The following is a 13,155-nucleotide window of genomic DNA, read 5'->3' as shown; positions in this document are numbered from 1 at the left end:
CAAAGTAAGCAAAAGTACCCATTGATCAATAGCAACAGCAAAAGCATCAGTAGTTCTTGTTTTGAGTGTACAAAAATATCGATGGAAGATATCACAATGTTCCTTCCCTAAGAAATGTATTCATTACCTCATTTATGTAACTTGAACCCCTATGTACCTTACCATTATAATAAATTTAAATTGAAATTAAAAATAAACCAAAATATACATATATATACCAATTAAGAATTCTTAGAAGCCATTGGTTAAAATTTTTGTAAACAACTTCCCTAAATACCCAAGGAATATACTTTGATGATACTATTTAAAGACTTCAACCTCAGCAGAAAACAACAATTTAAAAAACTGTTACAAAGTAAAGTATTAAATCAGAATATATTACTATTAATAATAATCATAAGATGATTTTATAGTCGTAGTCAAATATGTAAGAAATGAGGCAATTTGCCATTCATCTGCACTTAATAAGTGAGAAAGAATTTTCTAGGTCTTTTTAAATTATCATAAGTTTAATGAAATTATTCTGTCACATCATATGATAATCAGATAAAGCTGATATTAGAGCAAAGAACAGATTGTATTAAGTTTTTGGATGTTAATGTATATACTTATTTTGGTTGTGGGAAAATGTGGGGATTTCAATTTGGGGTATATTGTTCTTGCAGGCCGGGATTCCCTTTCCACAAGAACATGCATCTCATCTGTCCTTTTAGCCTTCCCATCATCAATGGCATCAGAGTTGCACACCAACTTGTCTAGCTTGCTACCTTGACTGACCTGGATCCACAGTCCTTCCAATCTTAGTCTCTAGATAGTGCAGTTTGGTAGAAATGATCCAATTCACCCAGCTATAGATTGAGAAGTAAGTCCACTAAACTTTTGGTTTGCGTTCTGTTCTCAAGCCTCCAAAATAGTTAAGAGTACACATGTGATCCCCTGTTGCCAAGCAATAAGAATATTTTAAAGCAACTAGACATATATATGACTTAGGCTTGTGAATACCTCAGGAAAAGTATAAAAGAGCAGTGAAGCATAGAGGACAGCCAGAATTTAACTACCTACTCAGAGGCTGAATAAGCAAAGCTAGCTACTCGGGAGTCTGAGATCTGAAGACCACTGTTCAATCATGAAAATACAAGCGATTATCTAAAAAAAAAACAAAAAACAAAAAAAAACAGAGTTGTAGCAGAGGCTGAAGTGGTAGACCACTATCCTTGGGCACAGAAGCGGAGGAATAGTTTCCATGGCACTATCAAGCCTCAAGAATGATGAATGCATGCATGAGCACATGCACATGAGCGTGTGTGTACTCGCACATGCATGCACACATACACAAACACATATGAGTATTTCAATGTGAAGTTTTTATTTTTTTATCTTGCTGTACTTTATTTCCCTGTATTAGTTCACAAATTAACAAAATCCGCTAAGGACCTATTTAAATAAAATTCATCATGTTTCTCTAAAATCTATTCTCTTTTTGAAAGTCTGCTTTTATTTGACCGAAAAGTAAATTATTCAGGAAGTCAATTCATCACTCTCAAGTTTATAATATTAGATGATTGTTTAGGTTCCTCGTAGCAATATGATTTTGTGAAATCCTGCATCAAGTAATATATTTCTTTCATTAGAAGAGAAACCTCTGTCAAACAATTAATAATAGCTTATTCTCCTTCTGGCATTCATCTGTAGTTTTATTTTCTTCATATATTTCATGATCTGTCTGTGTATGCCAAAGACTGCCGTGAAAATAAAACACCCTTCTCAGCGCTTAGCATGTGTATACCATTCATAGATACGGAAATTGCTTTGGAATAAATAATGTTCACCCTATCTTGAGAAAGAAGAATTGGTTTCTCAGCACTTTAGGTAAGAACTTGAGGGAAAGAAACAAAAGGAAAAGTGAGGAACAAACAACTCAACACATAGATTCAAATGAAACAAACAACCCAAGAAAACACAAATTAATTCAGTACTCAAGAACCTGCAGGAAATGAAAGATTTAAAAAAATCAGCTATGACAAGCTTATGAAATTCGTGAATACATGGGATTGCAATTTTGTGAGGATAGTGGCAAAAGCCCAAACTGAACAGAAAGTTCTGTACACAATGCCATACAGCTGTTGTTCTAAATTCCAGGAAGAATAACATCAAGTGGATGGAGGCCAAGTTCATACACAAGTAGGAAGCCAGTTTCTAGCTGAAAAATAATCAGGATAACTTGGGGCTGGGGGCATGACAAAGTGGTAAGAACACACATTTAAGGGGACAAAACACTCAATTCAAACTCTAATATTAGGAGTATGAAAGAAAAAAGCTATGATTTTAAATAATTAGAACAATTGTAACACTTGAGTATTCTAGTGGAGAAAAATCCATTAGAGAGATAGAATGAACCCACGTTCCAATGCTCCTTTAGTGATAATGTTTAGTCCTACTTCAGACAAAACAGAGTTACCTTGCAAATGAGCATGGATGTGCATTTGGGTGATGGAAATACTCTACTTACACAGGTGTAAATTAAATAGATTTTTGGGGGTAGATTGTAGTTCTTGAACTAAGAGCCTTGGTGTTGTCCATGAGCTTTTTCTCTCAAGGCTACCACTCTAATATTTGGAGCCACAGTTCCAATTCTGATTTTCTGTTGGTTGTTTGGAGATAAGAGGCTCATGGACTTTCCTGCACAGGATGGCTTCAAACCAAGATCGTCAGATCTCAGCCTCCTGAGTAATCCTGATTCCAGGCATGAGTCGTTGATGTTTTTAATAATTTAGTAAATTGTATAGTTACAGAAGTTATAAATTATGATTGTAACCTGTGTAATATATGTGTGTATGTATAGATCAATGCATACACTTAGAAATATATTAAAATATTTTTGCATCTAAAGTAGATTTATGAAATATTCCTTCATTAAAAATATAATGGAAACAAAAGTTAATAAGGAGCAAAACAAAGGTAATTGTTACACGTTTCTTTTTGTTGAATGGAATATGAATTGTGAGAATCAGTTTGGGAAAACCATCTCTACTTTAACAAAATGGATAATTGCTATTATTTCCAATCCATCTCTTTGCCCATATTGTGCATCCTCACACATGAGTGTCAAAATCAAACCACACTTTTTGCCTTTGTATTTAACTCACCTGTTATAATTTAGGGGCTAGATGAAGTAATCAAATAAAGATTAAAATAATAGTAAGTGAGGCTATTAGTGACAGCTGAAAAACATTTTAAATATGATAACTAATTAAATTACATATTTCTTACTTTTACTCTGTTGTTATGTCCCTCATTCCCACATTAGGAAAGTACATAGAAGGTTCTCACTAAATTATATCTAATTATTAAAAAAAATATTGAAAGAATATGGGCACAGTGTGGTTTTAGCTTATTGAAACCTGTATGGGGTAGTGTGTTTTTGAGGACTTGCAATACGTTGTGATGGAGATGAAGGGAGGGATGTGCTTATTCTGGAAAACTGGCTAGAGGATTGCTCCCAGAGAGATAGTGATGAATTCTTCCAAAAGGACAGTAAAATCACTTTCACAACCATGTTCACTACTGCACTCTTCACTGTAGCCAAGTTATGGAAACAGCCCAGATGCCCTTTGGCGAAGAAATGGTTGGCAAAAGTGTGTCATATATACATAAGTGGAATGTATTTATCCATTATGAAGACTGTTACGTTATTTGCAAAGAAATGGATAGATCTAAAAATATGTTAAATAAATGAAGTCAAACCAGACACACAAAGGACCCATGTTCTGTCTCATATTTGGAAGCTAGAACTTTATACAATTTTACACAGCAATATTAACCAAATCATGCTATTTGTAGAGGAGTATTTAAAAGATGTAATTTTTTTTTATAAAATTGAACTTTTAATCCAACAAAATAAATACCAGGAAACTATCACTTTGAAGATGTGAGGGGAAGTCAAAGGGAAAGAATAAAAAGAGTTATGGAGGAAGAAAGTGAAGACATGATATTCAATGCAGATAGTATGAAACTAGAAAAAATTAAAGTGTGGTGAGGTTTAGAAAGGCAGGGAAAAGTTATATAAGGATCTATTATACGTAAAAGCATTATTTATTGAATGTAAATTCCCTTGTACAACTAGTTATGATAATAAAAATATAATTAAAAACAATGGAGCCATCTGATCTTAAACTTTGTTCTCTTAAACCATGAGTCAATATAATAGTTTCCTCCTCAGAAAATTTCTTTGCAGGTATTTTCCCTTTAGTGACAGAAAAATGATCAATGCAATGAATATCAATACATCACATTGCACATCTTAAAGAGACACAATAAAAATCACAGTACAACATTACTAGTACAACATTGCACACATGGTAAGTGTTAGCCTGAGGTTCATCTCCCACTGTATCAATTAACCTCATTCTATTTTATGACTAAAATACCAGCACTTAGTCTACAAATTCTAGGAACATTTCCCAGAATTATTGTGTACACTCATAATATTTCACTTTATCTTTGTTAGAAAATAGAGAACTGTAATATGAATACTCAAAGTTCATAATCAGTACATACCTCCCTGGTGAAAGGAAGTGCTAAAGTATAACATTCTTGATTTCTAGGTCAAAATAGCAGAAATCATATTCTATCCCTTCACTGAACACTGCACTGCCTCGGGACCCTATCTCTGTTTAAAACTGTCTTACTGAAAGAATGACCTCCCCAATTCCTGATGGAAACAGACTGCAGGTCTTATGAACCAATCATTTCCACATTGTGGCTCAACTAAGTTGATTACCATTAGAAGTATTTTGATTGCTTTTTATACCCAACATTTTGAGAGAAAGGTACTACTTTAAAATGCTATTAAAGTAAGACATATAAAAATCACCTTTGACCCTAGATAAATATTTTACCTTTCATGTACCCAAAAATGCAGTCTGACCTATCATTAATGAATTAAAGCCTCTCCAACTTGTGAATACAATTGGTTTAAAAACACCTAAAGAGCTGGGAAGGTGGTTCAGTGGTAGAGCTATTGCCTTGCATGCATCAAGCCCTGGATTTGATTCCTCAGCACCACATAAAAAAAAAAAAAAAAGAAAAAAGCCGCAAGTGGCGCTGTGGCTCAAGTAGAAGAGTGCTATCCTTGAGCTGAAGAGCTGAAGGAAAGCGCCCAGGCCCAGAGTTCAGGCCCCACTACCAGACTCCCCCACCCCTGAAAAAAATATATCAATACTACAATATTTGTTCAAAATTTCGTATGATACTGAAGATTCAATTGAAAACTGTTAACACTTGAAAATAACTCTTTTACTTAGGAGTAGGAAACAAAACACAAAATTAATCCTAATCATTTCAAAGACATTTATTTACACTACAAATTCACTCTGATAACTACAAAGATTCTAAAAATAACTGAAGCATAGTGTCACAAAGGGCATAATTTAACTTCATCATGTACATTCAAAGGACTGTGCTAATAGAAAACAAAGTTATGCTAAAAATTAGCTCACGCAATTCACTTCCATTCTTTTATTCTATATATTTTAGTTTCATAAAAACTGTCTTTTGATAAAATGATGCATAAAAAGCCTATATACCCACTTACATTTTCAGATTTTAACAATGTTTATTTCAGAAATGTCTTTAGCTGTATAGTCAATGAACTGAAATAACACTAAAGTATTCAAAGGGTTTTCAGAAATTGCAAGACTCACTCTTGGATGATATTTATATTGGAAAAGATCTTCAAAAAGCCTCATTTGTTAAAGTTGTGATAGTTACTCCCACAAAAGAACTATTAATGAAGAAACCTTTGCATGTAAAATACAACTTAAAATGCATCCACAATCTGGAAGTGACACATGCTTTTTTTGTTTGTTTTTGCAATGTATATCTAACAAACATATCCACAATACTGTTTTTCAGTCAATATGATCGGATTTTCAAACCTAAAAAATACGGGATTTATTCTTAGTGTGAATAGATACTATCTTATAAAGAAAGTTATTTTCAACAGAAATCCGGAAAGAGTTTATCCACCTTGAGTTTCACAGGAATAACCAGAGTGTAATACCTGTTTGGTCAAGTCAGATAAACTCACTCCATGAGTATATCTTAAAAGTATAGCCAATTTAAGAGGTCAAATACATATTTTGTACTGACAGTCATCTTACAACAATAACTTACTACTTAAATATATGTGTACCATCTTGCCTAACATATACAAAGAGCTGAAAGTGATCTCTTTTATCTAACTTAATGTTGTAAATGCTTTAATTATGATGATGTTATTATTTGACGAATAAAATGTACAGAAGGGTGGTTCCACTTAAATGACAGTACGGAACATTGATAAATAACAACATTGCAACACAGTTCTTTTCAGACTCTCTCTGTCCTCATTGGCAAGCAACATGGCAACAGCACACACACACACACACACACACACACACACACACACACACATATTTGCGCACATGTACACACACATTTACATGCAAGGCAAATTCAGGGTGTATTGTACAATAAAGTTCAAATAAAATATTAGTGATAAGGCTAAGGATAATGGGTGTAGAGGAGCACCTAGAAACGGAAGTAATTGGTCTAGGAAATATGTTTAACAGGATCCTAACAGAGAACTTCCCAAACATGCAAAAAGACAGGCCTATTCAGATACAAGAAGCTTTTAGAATTCCAAATAGATGAGAAAAGAATAGGACATCCCACCGTCAAATTACAATCCACACAGGATCAATTCAGACCAAGAAAAGATCCTTAAAGCTGTGAAGGAGAAAAGATTAACCACCTATAAAGGAAAACCAATTAGAATCACCTCAGATTTCTCAGCAGAGACAATCAAAGCAAGAAGAGCCTGGAATGATGTATCCCATGCCCTAAAAACAAACAACTATCAACTAAGAATACTCTTCCCAGCTAAACTCTCCTTCATAACTGAAGGCCAAACAAAAACCTTCCATAGGAAAGAAAAATTGAAACAATACATCTCCACCAAACTAGCCCTGCAAAAGTTTCTTAAAGATGTCCTACACATAGAAAACCAACAAGACCACAATAAAGGCCAAGAAACTGCACCCAAACTGAGAATCCAAGAACCATAGAAAGAACCCAGTTTTCGCAGCCCCCGAGAAGGTGGATAACATAGCAGGAAGTCCGAAATAACTCTCAGTCCTTTTTATCAACATTAACGGACTTAACTCTCCAATTAAGCGAGATAGACTGTCTAGTTGGATTAAAAAAAAAAGTTCCTTCTATCTGCTGCCTTCAGGAGTCACACTTTGCCCATAAAAACAAACACATTTTCAATGTTAAAGGCTGGAACAAAATCTGCCAAGCAAATGGCCCCCATAAACAGGCAGGAGTTGCAATCCTAATATCAGATAAAACAGACTTCAAATTAAAAGTTGTGACAAGAGATAAAGAAGGTCGCTACATACTAATTAAGGGTTCTCTCCTGCAGGAGGATATTACAATTCTAAATATCTATTCGCCAAAAAATGTAGCACCCAAATTTATCCAAGAAACACAACTTTACCTCAAATCCCACATAGATCCAAATACATTCATAGTTGGGGATTTTAAAACACCACTTTCCCAACTAGATAGATCAACTCGGCAAAAACTAAACAGAGAAACCACAGATCTAAACAGCTGCAGAGATCAACAAGATTTAACCGACATCTACCGAATATTTCACCCAACAGCATCAGAATACATGTTTTTCTCAGCAGCACATGGAACATTTTCTAAAATAGACCACATTTTAGGCCACAAAGCAAACTTGTCTAAATTCAGAAACAGTGAAGTTATACCTTGCATTCTCTCTGACCACAAGGGAATAAAACTAGAACTCAACACCAAAAGCCACCAAAGAAAGGACGGTAACACATGGAGGCTGAACAACACACTGCTGAATCACGAGTGGGTCATGGAAGATATTAGAAAGGAAATTCAAATGTTCATGCTATTCAACAAAACAGAGAACACAAATTACCAGCTCCTTTGGGCCACAGCAAAGGCAGTATTCAGAGGCAAGTTTATAGCTCTGAACTCCTACATCAACAAATTGGGGAGATCTGAAACCAACAATTTAATGACATATCTAAACATCCTTGAAAAGAGCAGCAAGATAAACCCCAATCCAGTAGATGGAAAGAAATAACAAAATTAAATCAGAATTAAAGGAATTAGAATAAAAAAAACTATAGAAAGGATCAACAAAACAAAGAGTTGGTTCTTCGAAAAAATTAACAAAATTGACAGACCCTTAGCAAATCTTATCAGAAAAAGAAGAGAACACACCCAAATAAATAAACTCAGAAATGAGAATGGAAACATCACCACGGAAACAACCAAGATTCAGAACATTATAAGGGAATATTCCTCAAAACTTTATGCTAATAAATTTGAGAACTTGACAGAAATGGACCTTTTCCTAGCAAATATTGACATTCCAAAACTAAACCAAGATGAGTTAATCCATCTTAACAGACCCATATCAAGCATTGAAATAGAAACAGCAATAAGAGACCTCCCAGGTAAGAAAAGTCCAGGACCAGATTGTTTTACAGCAGAATTCTACAAGGCCTTCAAAGCAGAGCTCACACCAATACTCCTCCAACTCTTCAATGAAATTGAAGGAAAAAGTTCACTACCGAACACATTCTATGCAGCCATCGTCATCCTCATCCCAAAACCAGGCAGCGACTCATCAAAGAAAGAAAACTGTAGACCCATTTCTTTGATGAACACTGATGCAAAACTTCTCAACAAAATTTTGGCCAATCGACTTCAACCTATCAAAATTCCAACCTTGTTCTTCAAGGAAATAGAAGAGGCATTCTAAAAATTCATATGGAACAATAAAAGACCCCGTATAGCAAAAACGATCCTCAACGGAAAGAACACTACTGGAGGAATATCAATACCAAATTTCAAACTGTACTATTAAGCTATAGTAATCAAAACACCTTGGTACTGGCATAAGAACAGACCTCTGTATCAATGGAATAGAACTGAAAACCCAGAAATGAACCTACAGACCTATAGCCATTTAATATTTGATAAGGGAGCTAAAACAATAGAATGGAAAAAAGATAGCCTCTTCAGTAAATGGTGCTGGCAAAACTGGTTAACTGCTTGTAGTAAACTGAAGCTAGATCCTTATATATCACCCGGCACAAGAATCAATTTCAAATGGATCAAAGACCTCGGAGTCAAACCAGACAATCTGAAAACATTACAGGATGGAATAGGAGAAACCTTAGGTCTCCTTGCTCAGGCCGAAATTTTCTTTATAGAGACCCGGAAATACATACAATGGACAAGGGTCTTGGAACTTAAAGAATTAAATCATACAAAGGACTTCTATTTTATTACTGCATTATACATTTTTTCTAATGTTGGATACCTACAGTAGAAAGCTATTAGAAAGCTCTTAAATCCCATATGTTGAATAGTGAGTTTTCTTACACTATAACATGGTATTTCCCAAATCATTTACATAGAAGGCATTGTTTCCTATTTTCTCATTCCTAGAATAAGCTGCACATGAAGACACCACTGGTCCTGATTTTCAGTCTGTACCTTTGAATACTGAGGAAAATCTTTCCTCTGCTCCCTATAATTCACTACTCTCCAGTTAGAATAATTTAGAATAGTAAAAATGGAAAAAGAGAAAATAAATCATGGTGAAAAAACATATGCAGAACATTCACCAGTTTTTTCTGACCAGTTCAACCAATGTGAACTATTGGGGAAATACATGGACACCTCATTCCCACTGGTACTCAAAATCACTGGTTAGGCAATTGTGACGAAGACAAGGAACAAGATGAAAAAATGAGGAATGGTATCAAATGCAAGAAAAAAATGGAGTAGGATCCAAGCAAATTTCTTCTTTGGGATGCCGAAATTTATCGGCTTACTGTGTTGTGAACACTGCTTTCCAAAATGGCCACCCAGATGAATACTAGGGATGAGGATGAGTATACCCCTCTTCATCGGGAAGCCTAGAGTGGACACTTAGACATTGTCCATGAGTTGGCAGCTCAAGGCAGATATTCATGCAATAACTCTGAATGGCTGGACACCCCTGCACAGTACTTATATGTGGAATAATACCAAAATGGCTTCTTTATTACTTCATCATGATGCAGATACCAATACCCAAACTAAAGGCCTCTTGACCTCCTTGCATGTTGCTGCTGGGAATAGAAATAGCAAAGATACTCTGTATCTCCTTCTGTTGAACCATTATATCAAACCAGGTCTGAAGAACAACTTTGAAGAAACTGCATTTGATATTGCCAAAAGGGTAAGTATGTATCACTACCTCTTTGAAATTGTCGAAGGCTGTACAAATTGGTCTCCTAAGTCATAATGGTTTGGTTAAGTTTCTTAAATTTCAAAAATGCCAGTCCATCTTTTGTGTCCCTACAAATTTTTTCACAATACAAAGCAACAGTAATATCTTACTATAAAAATTTATGTATTTCATGGTATTCTTCCAAGTGAATTGCATGACTTTGATATCAAAATGTATTCAAGAGTTGTTTGTATACATCTGTAATGATTTCTGCAGAGTTTGTGATTCTTTAAATCAGAAATAATTTTAACTTATCTGTTGAAATGAATAGTATAGAAACTAAAGATGTTCCGGGTGCTTTTCTGAACAAAGTATATCTATGTTTGTGTAATGTCCATAATCTATTTCATTCTCTCCTAGATATAATACTTTGAATTCTACATTGTTATATAATGTATAGATTCATTAGTAAATGTGACCTTTCAGATTGCATTCCATATAGAAGTATTTTAAGACTCCTTTTTTTTCGTAGTTTCTTTTATTATTTTATTTCTTTGAGATAAAATGGCAATATTATCTAATTTCAAGTTTTGTAAAGGTTATGCTATGTAAAGGCCTTTCTAAGGTGAAAATTTAATATACTGATGTCAAACTAACCTTTAATTCTATGAATTACATGTATTGTTACACTTGTATTTTTGTAATCAACTTTTTAATAACTCTTTTTCATTTCTTGCATCAGAAGAATGAAAAATATGGATTACTTCACAAATTTTCATATCATCCTTGTGCAAGTGCTATGTTAATCTCTGTATTGTTGTAATTTGGGTAGACCTGCTTCTGAAGCATGTAGTATCCTCTAAATTTAAGTACTTAATGATACAATCTTTATACAGGCATATATCCATGGTTGCCTATTTGTAACAAGGAACCCTTATTGTTCCTGAAAATGCTATTGATCTTATTTCTCTAAATTTCTGTGTACAGTAGAAAAAACTTATATAGTTTGGTCGATTGCTCACATTTACAATTGTTTTGTCAATGACTATTTCGTCATTTTCATTTTAAATTTGATCATACTTTGAAGCCTTTACAGCTAAGTCCAAAGGTGGTGGCTTTTCAAGTACTTATTTATCAACTGAGTTAGCTTTGTGGAGCTAATGGATTCAAAGTAAGCCTTGCTTAAGAGCTACTTCTAACTTTCTGCAGCTTAAAATTTCCCAAATGAGGTCTTGCTGGAACAAATGTCTACCTGAACTGTGAAGACTCAGGGTCTATGTTGAGGGGGCAGAATGATGCAGGTTCCAGCCTCGGGATTATCTGAGGACTGTGTTTGGGATTAGGAAAGCTCTTGGAATGCCAGGCTACAGAGGGAAAATGTTCCCTCTCCCTATCTCAAAACATGTCACAGACTCCTGGGAGCTGAGGAAGTGGCTCTTCTGCTTGCTTAAGCATAGATGAACAGCTGGTCAAGCATTTTCCTGAGATTGGAGAAGTGGTTTGAGCTTGATCTAAAATAGTTTAGATAATAATATACCTAGACTTTCTCTCATAGGTTAAGTAAAAATGTATCTGTGGAAATTTTTTGTGTGAATGTTTTCTGACCAAATCTTGGCAAAGATGATGCTTGCTAGTCTTTAAATACCCACTAACAATAAAGCTCAGCATGCAGTGGCAATTGCTGTTTGCACTCTGCATACCCTGTGTCCTGGTGATTTTGTGACCCTTACCTAGGGACCCCAACGCACTAGACGTTGACACTGAACCTTTACCTTTCTTCCATGTAGGAACAGACCAACCAGAATATCTTACGTTGACAGCATGGATTGTCTTACTGGAACAAACATAATCTTAGTTACAAGGGATCATAGAGAGATGAACAGTTCAGACAGAATTGTTCAGAATAGAAGGTATTTTATCAAAACATAATTGTTTATTATACGTATCATTTCAAAAGTAGCTAAAGCCAAGAAAGTGAAAAAAATTGTTCATATGCATGATTACCTACTGTCCTGACCTGTCTATCATCCAACCAAGCAGGAACTTACACTACTGACATTCTATCACCAAATATTGCAATAGCTCCTGGAGAAGTCCATATGTTTCTCCTCGATATTAGGCCTTAAATTTGTAATGTTTTAATCACAGTGTTTCCTCTTGCCTCTAGGCTGCATATCTACAAATGGTAGAGCTTTAAGTCTAACTCTACCAAAAACTGAGGTAGAGATAATGGAATAATACTTTAAAGCAGAGTTGCCTTTGATTCCCTAAACACAACACAACAATGCAAAACAATTTTTATATTATATGTACTTATATATTTTATATTTATATGTGCTAATTTTAAATTTTATACAGTGAATCTTACTAGAATTGATAATTTGACAAATATATTGACATTTATTCCCATAAATAGATTGGAATATAAATAATTAGGTTTAGAATATATATTAGACTATAAAAAGTATCAATGCAATATCTTCAGTATAAGCTTCTGATACCTTCTAAGTGTTCGTGGTCTTCTGAATACACATGGTATAATAACAGTATTGTTTTCTGCTAATCTATAAGGGATTTTATTCTGATGCTCTGTTTATTGTTTTAACTTGCTGGTCCCAAAGTGTTTTTCTCCATATTTCTAAAGCATTCTTACTGATTATACCCAAATTTTGCTGATATGATGTCTAAAAGCTATTATTCTTCTGCAGGACCCATGGGTCCTAGGATAACAGGTCCCAGTTATCTGCATCATCAGATAACAAGGGCATGACTTCTCACATAGGCCCATGCAACATGCCAACAGAAAATAATTAAAGACTCATCTCAATTTCTCATTTCCTATA

The 13,155-nt window shown here is 34.5% G+C and overlaps 1 pseudogene; it reads right to left on the bottom strand.

Annotated features, from left to right (window-relative positions):
- Positions 1-11,061: 11,061 nt before the first annotated feature.
- On the bottom strand, positions 11,062-11,161 carry LOC138822937 (U6 spliceosomal RNA; annotated as a pseudogene).
- Positions 11,162-13,155: the final 1,994 nt, after the last annotated feature.

This window comes from Dipodomys merriami, unplaced genomic scaffold (genome assembly GCF_024711535.1).
Source record: "Dipodomys merriami isolate MVZ:Mamm:240054 unplaced genomic scaffold, mDipMer1.0.p SCAF_1184, whole genome shotgun sequence".
NCBI classification, from domain to species: Eukaryota; Metazoa; Chordata; class Mammalia; order Rodentia; family Heteromyidae; genus Dipodomys; species Dipodomys merriami.
This window is presented reverse-complemented; position numbering and strand designations above follow the sequence as displayed.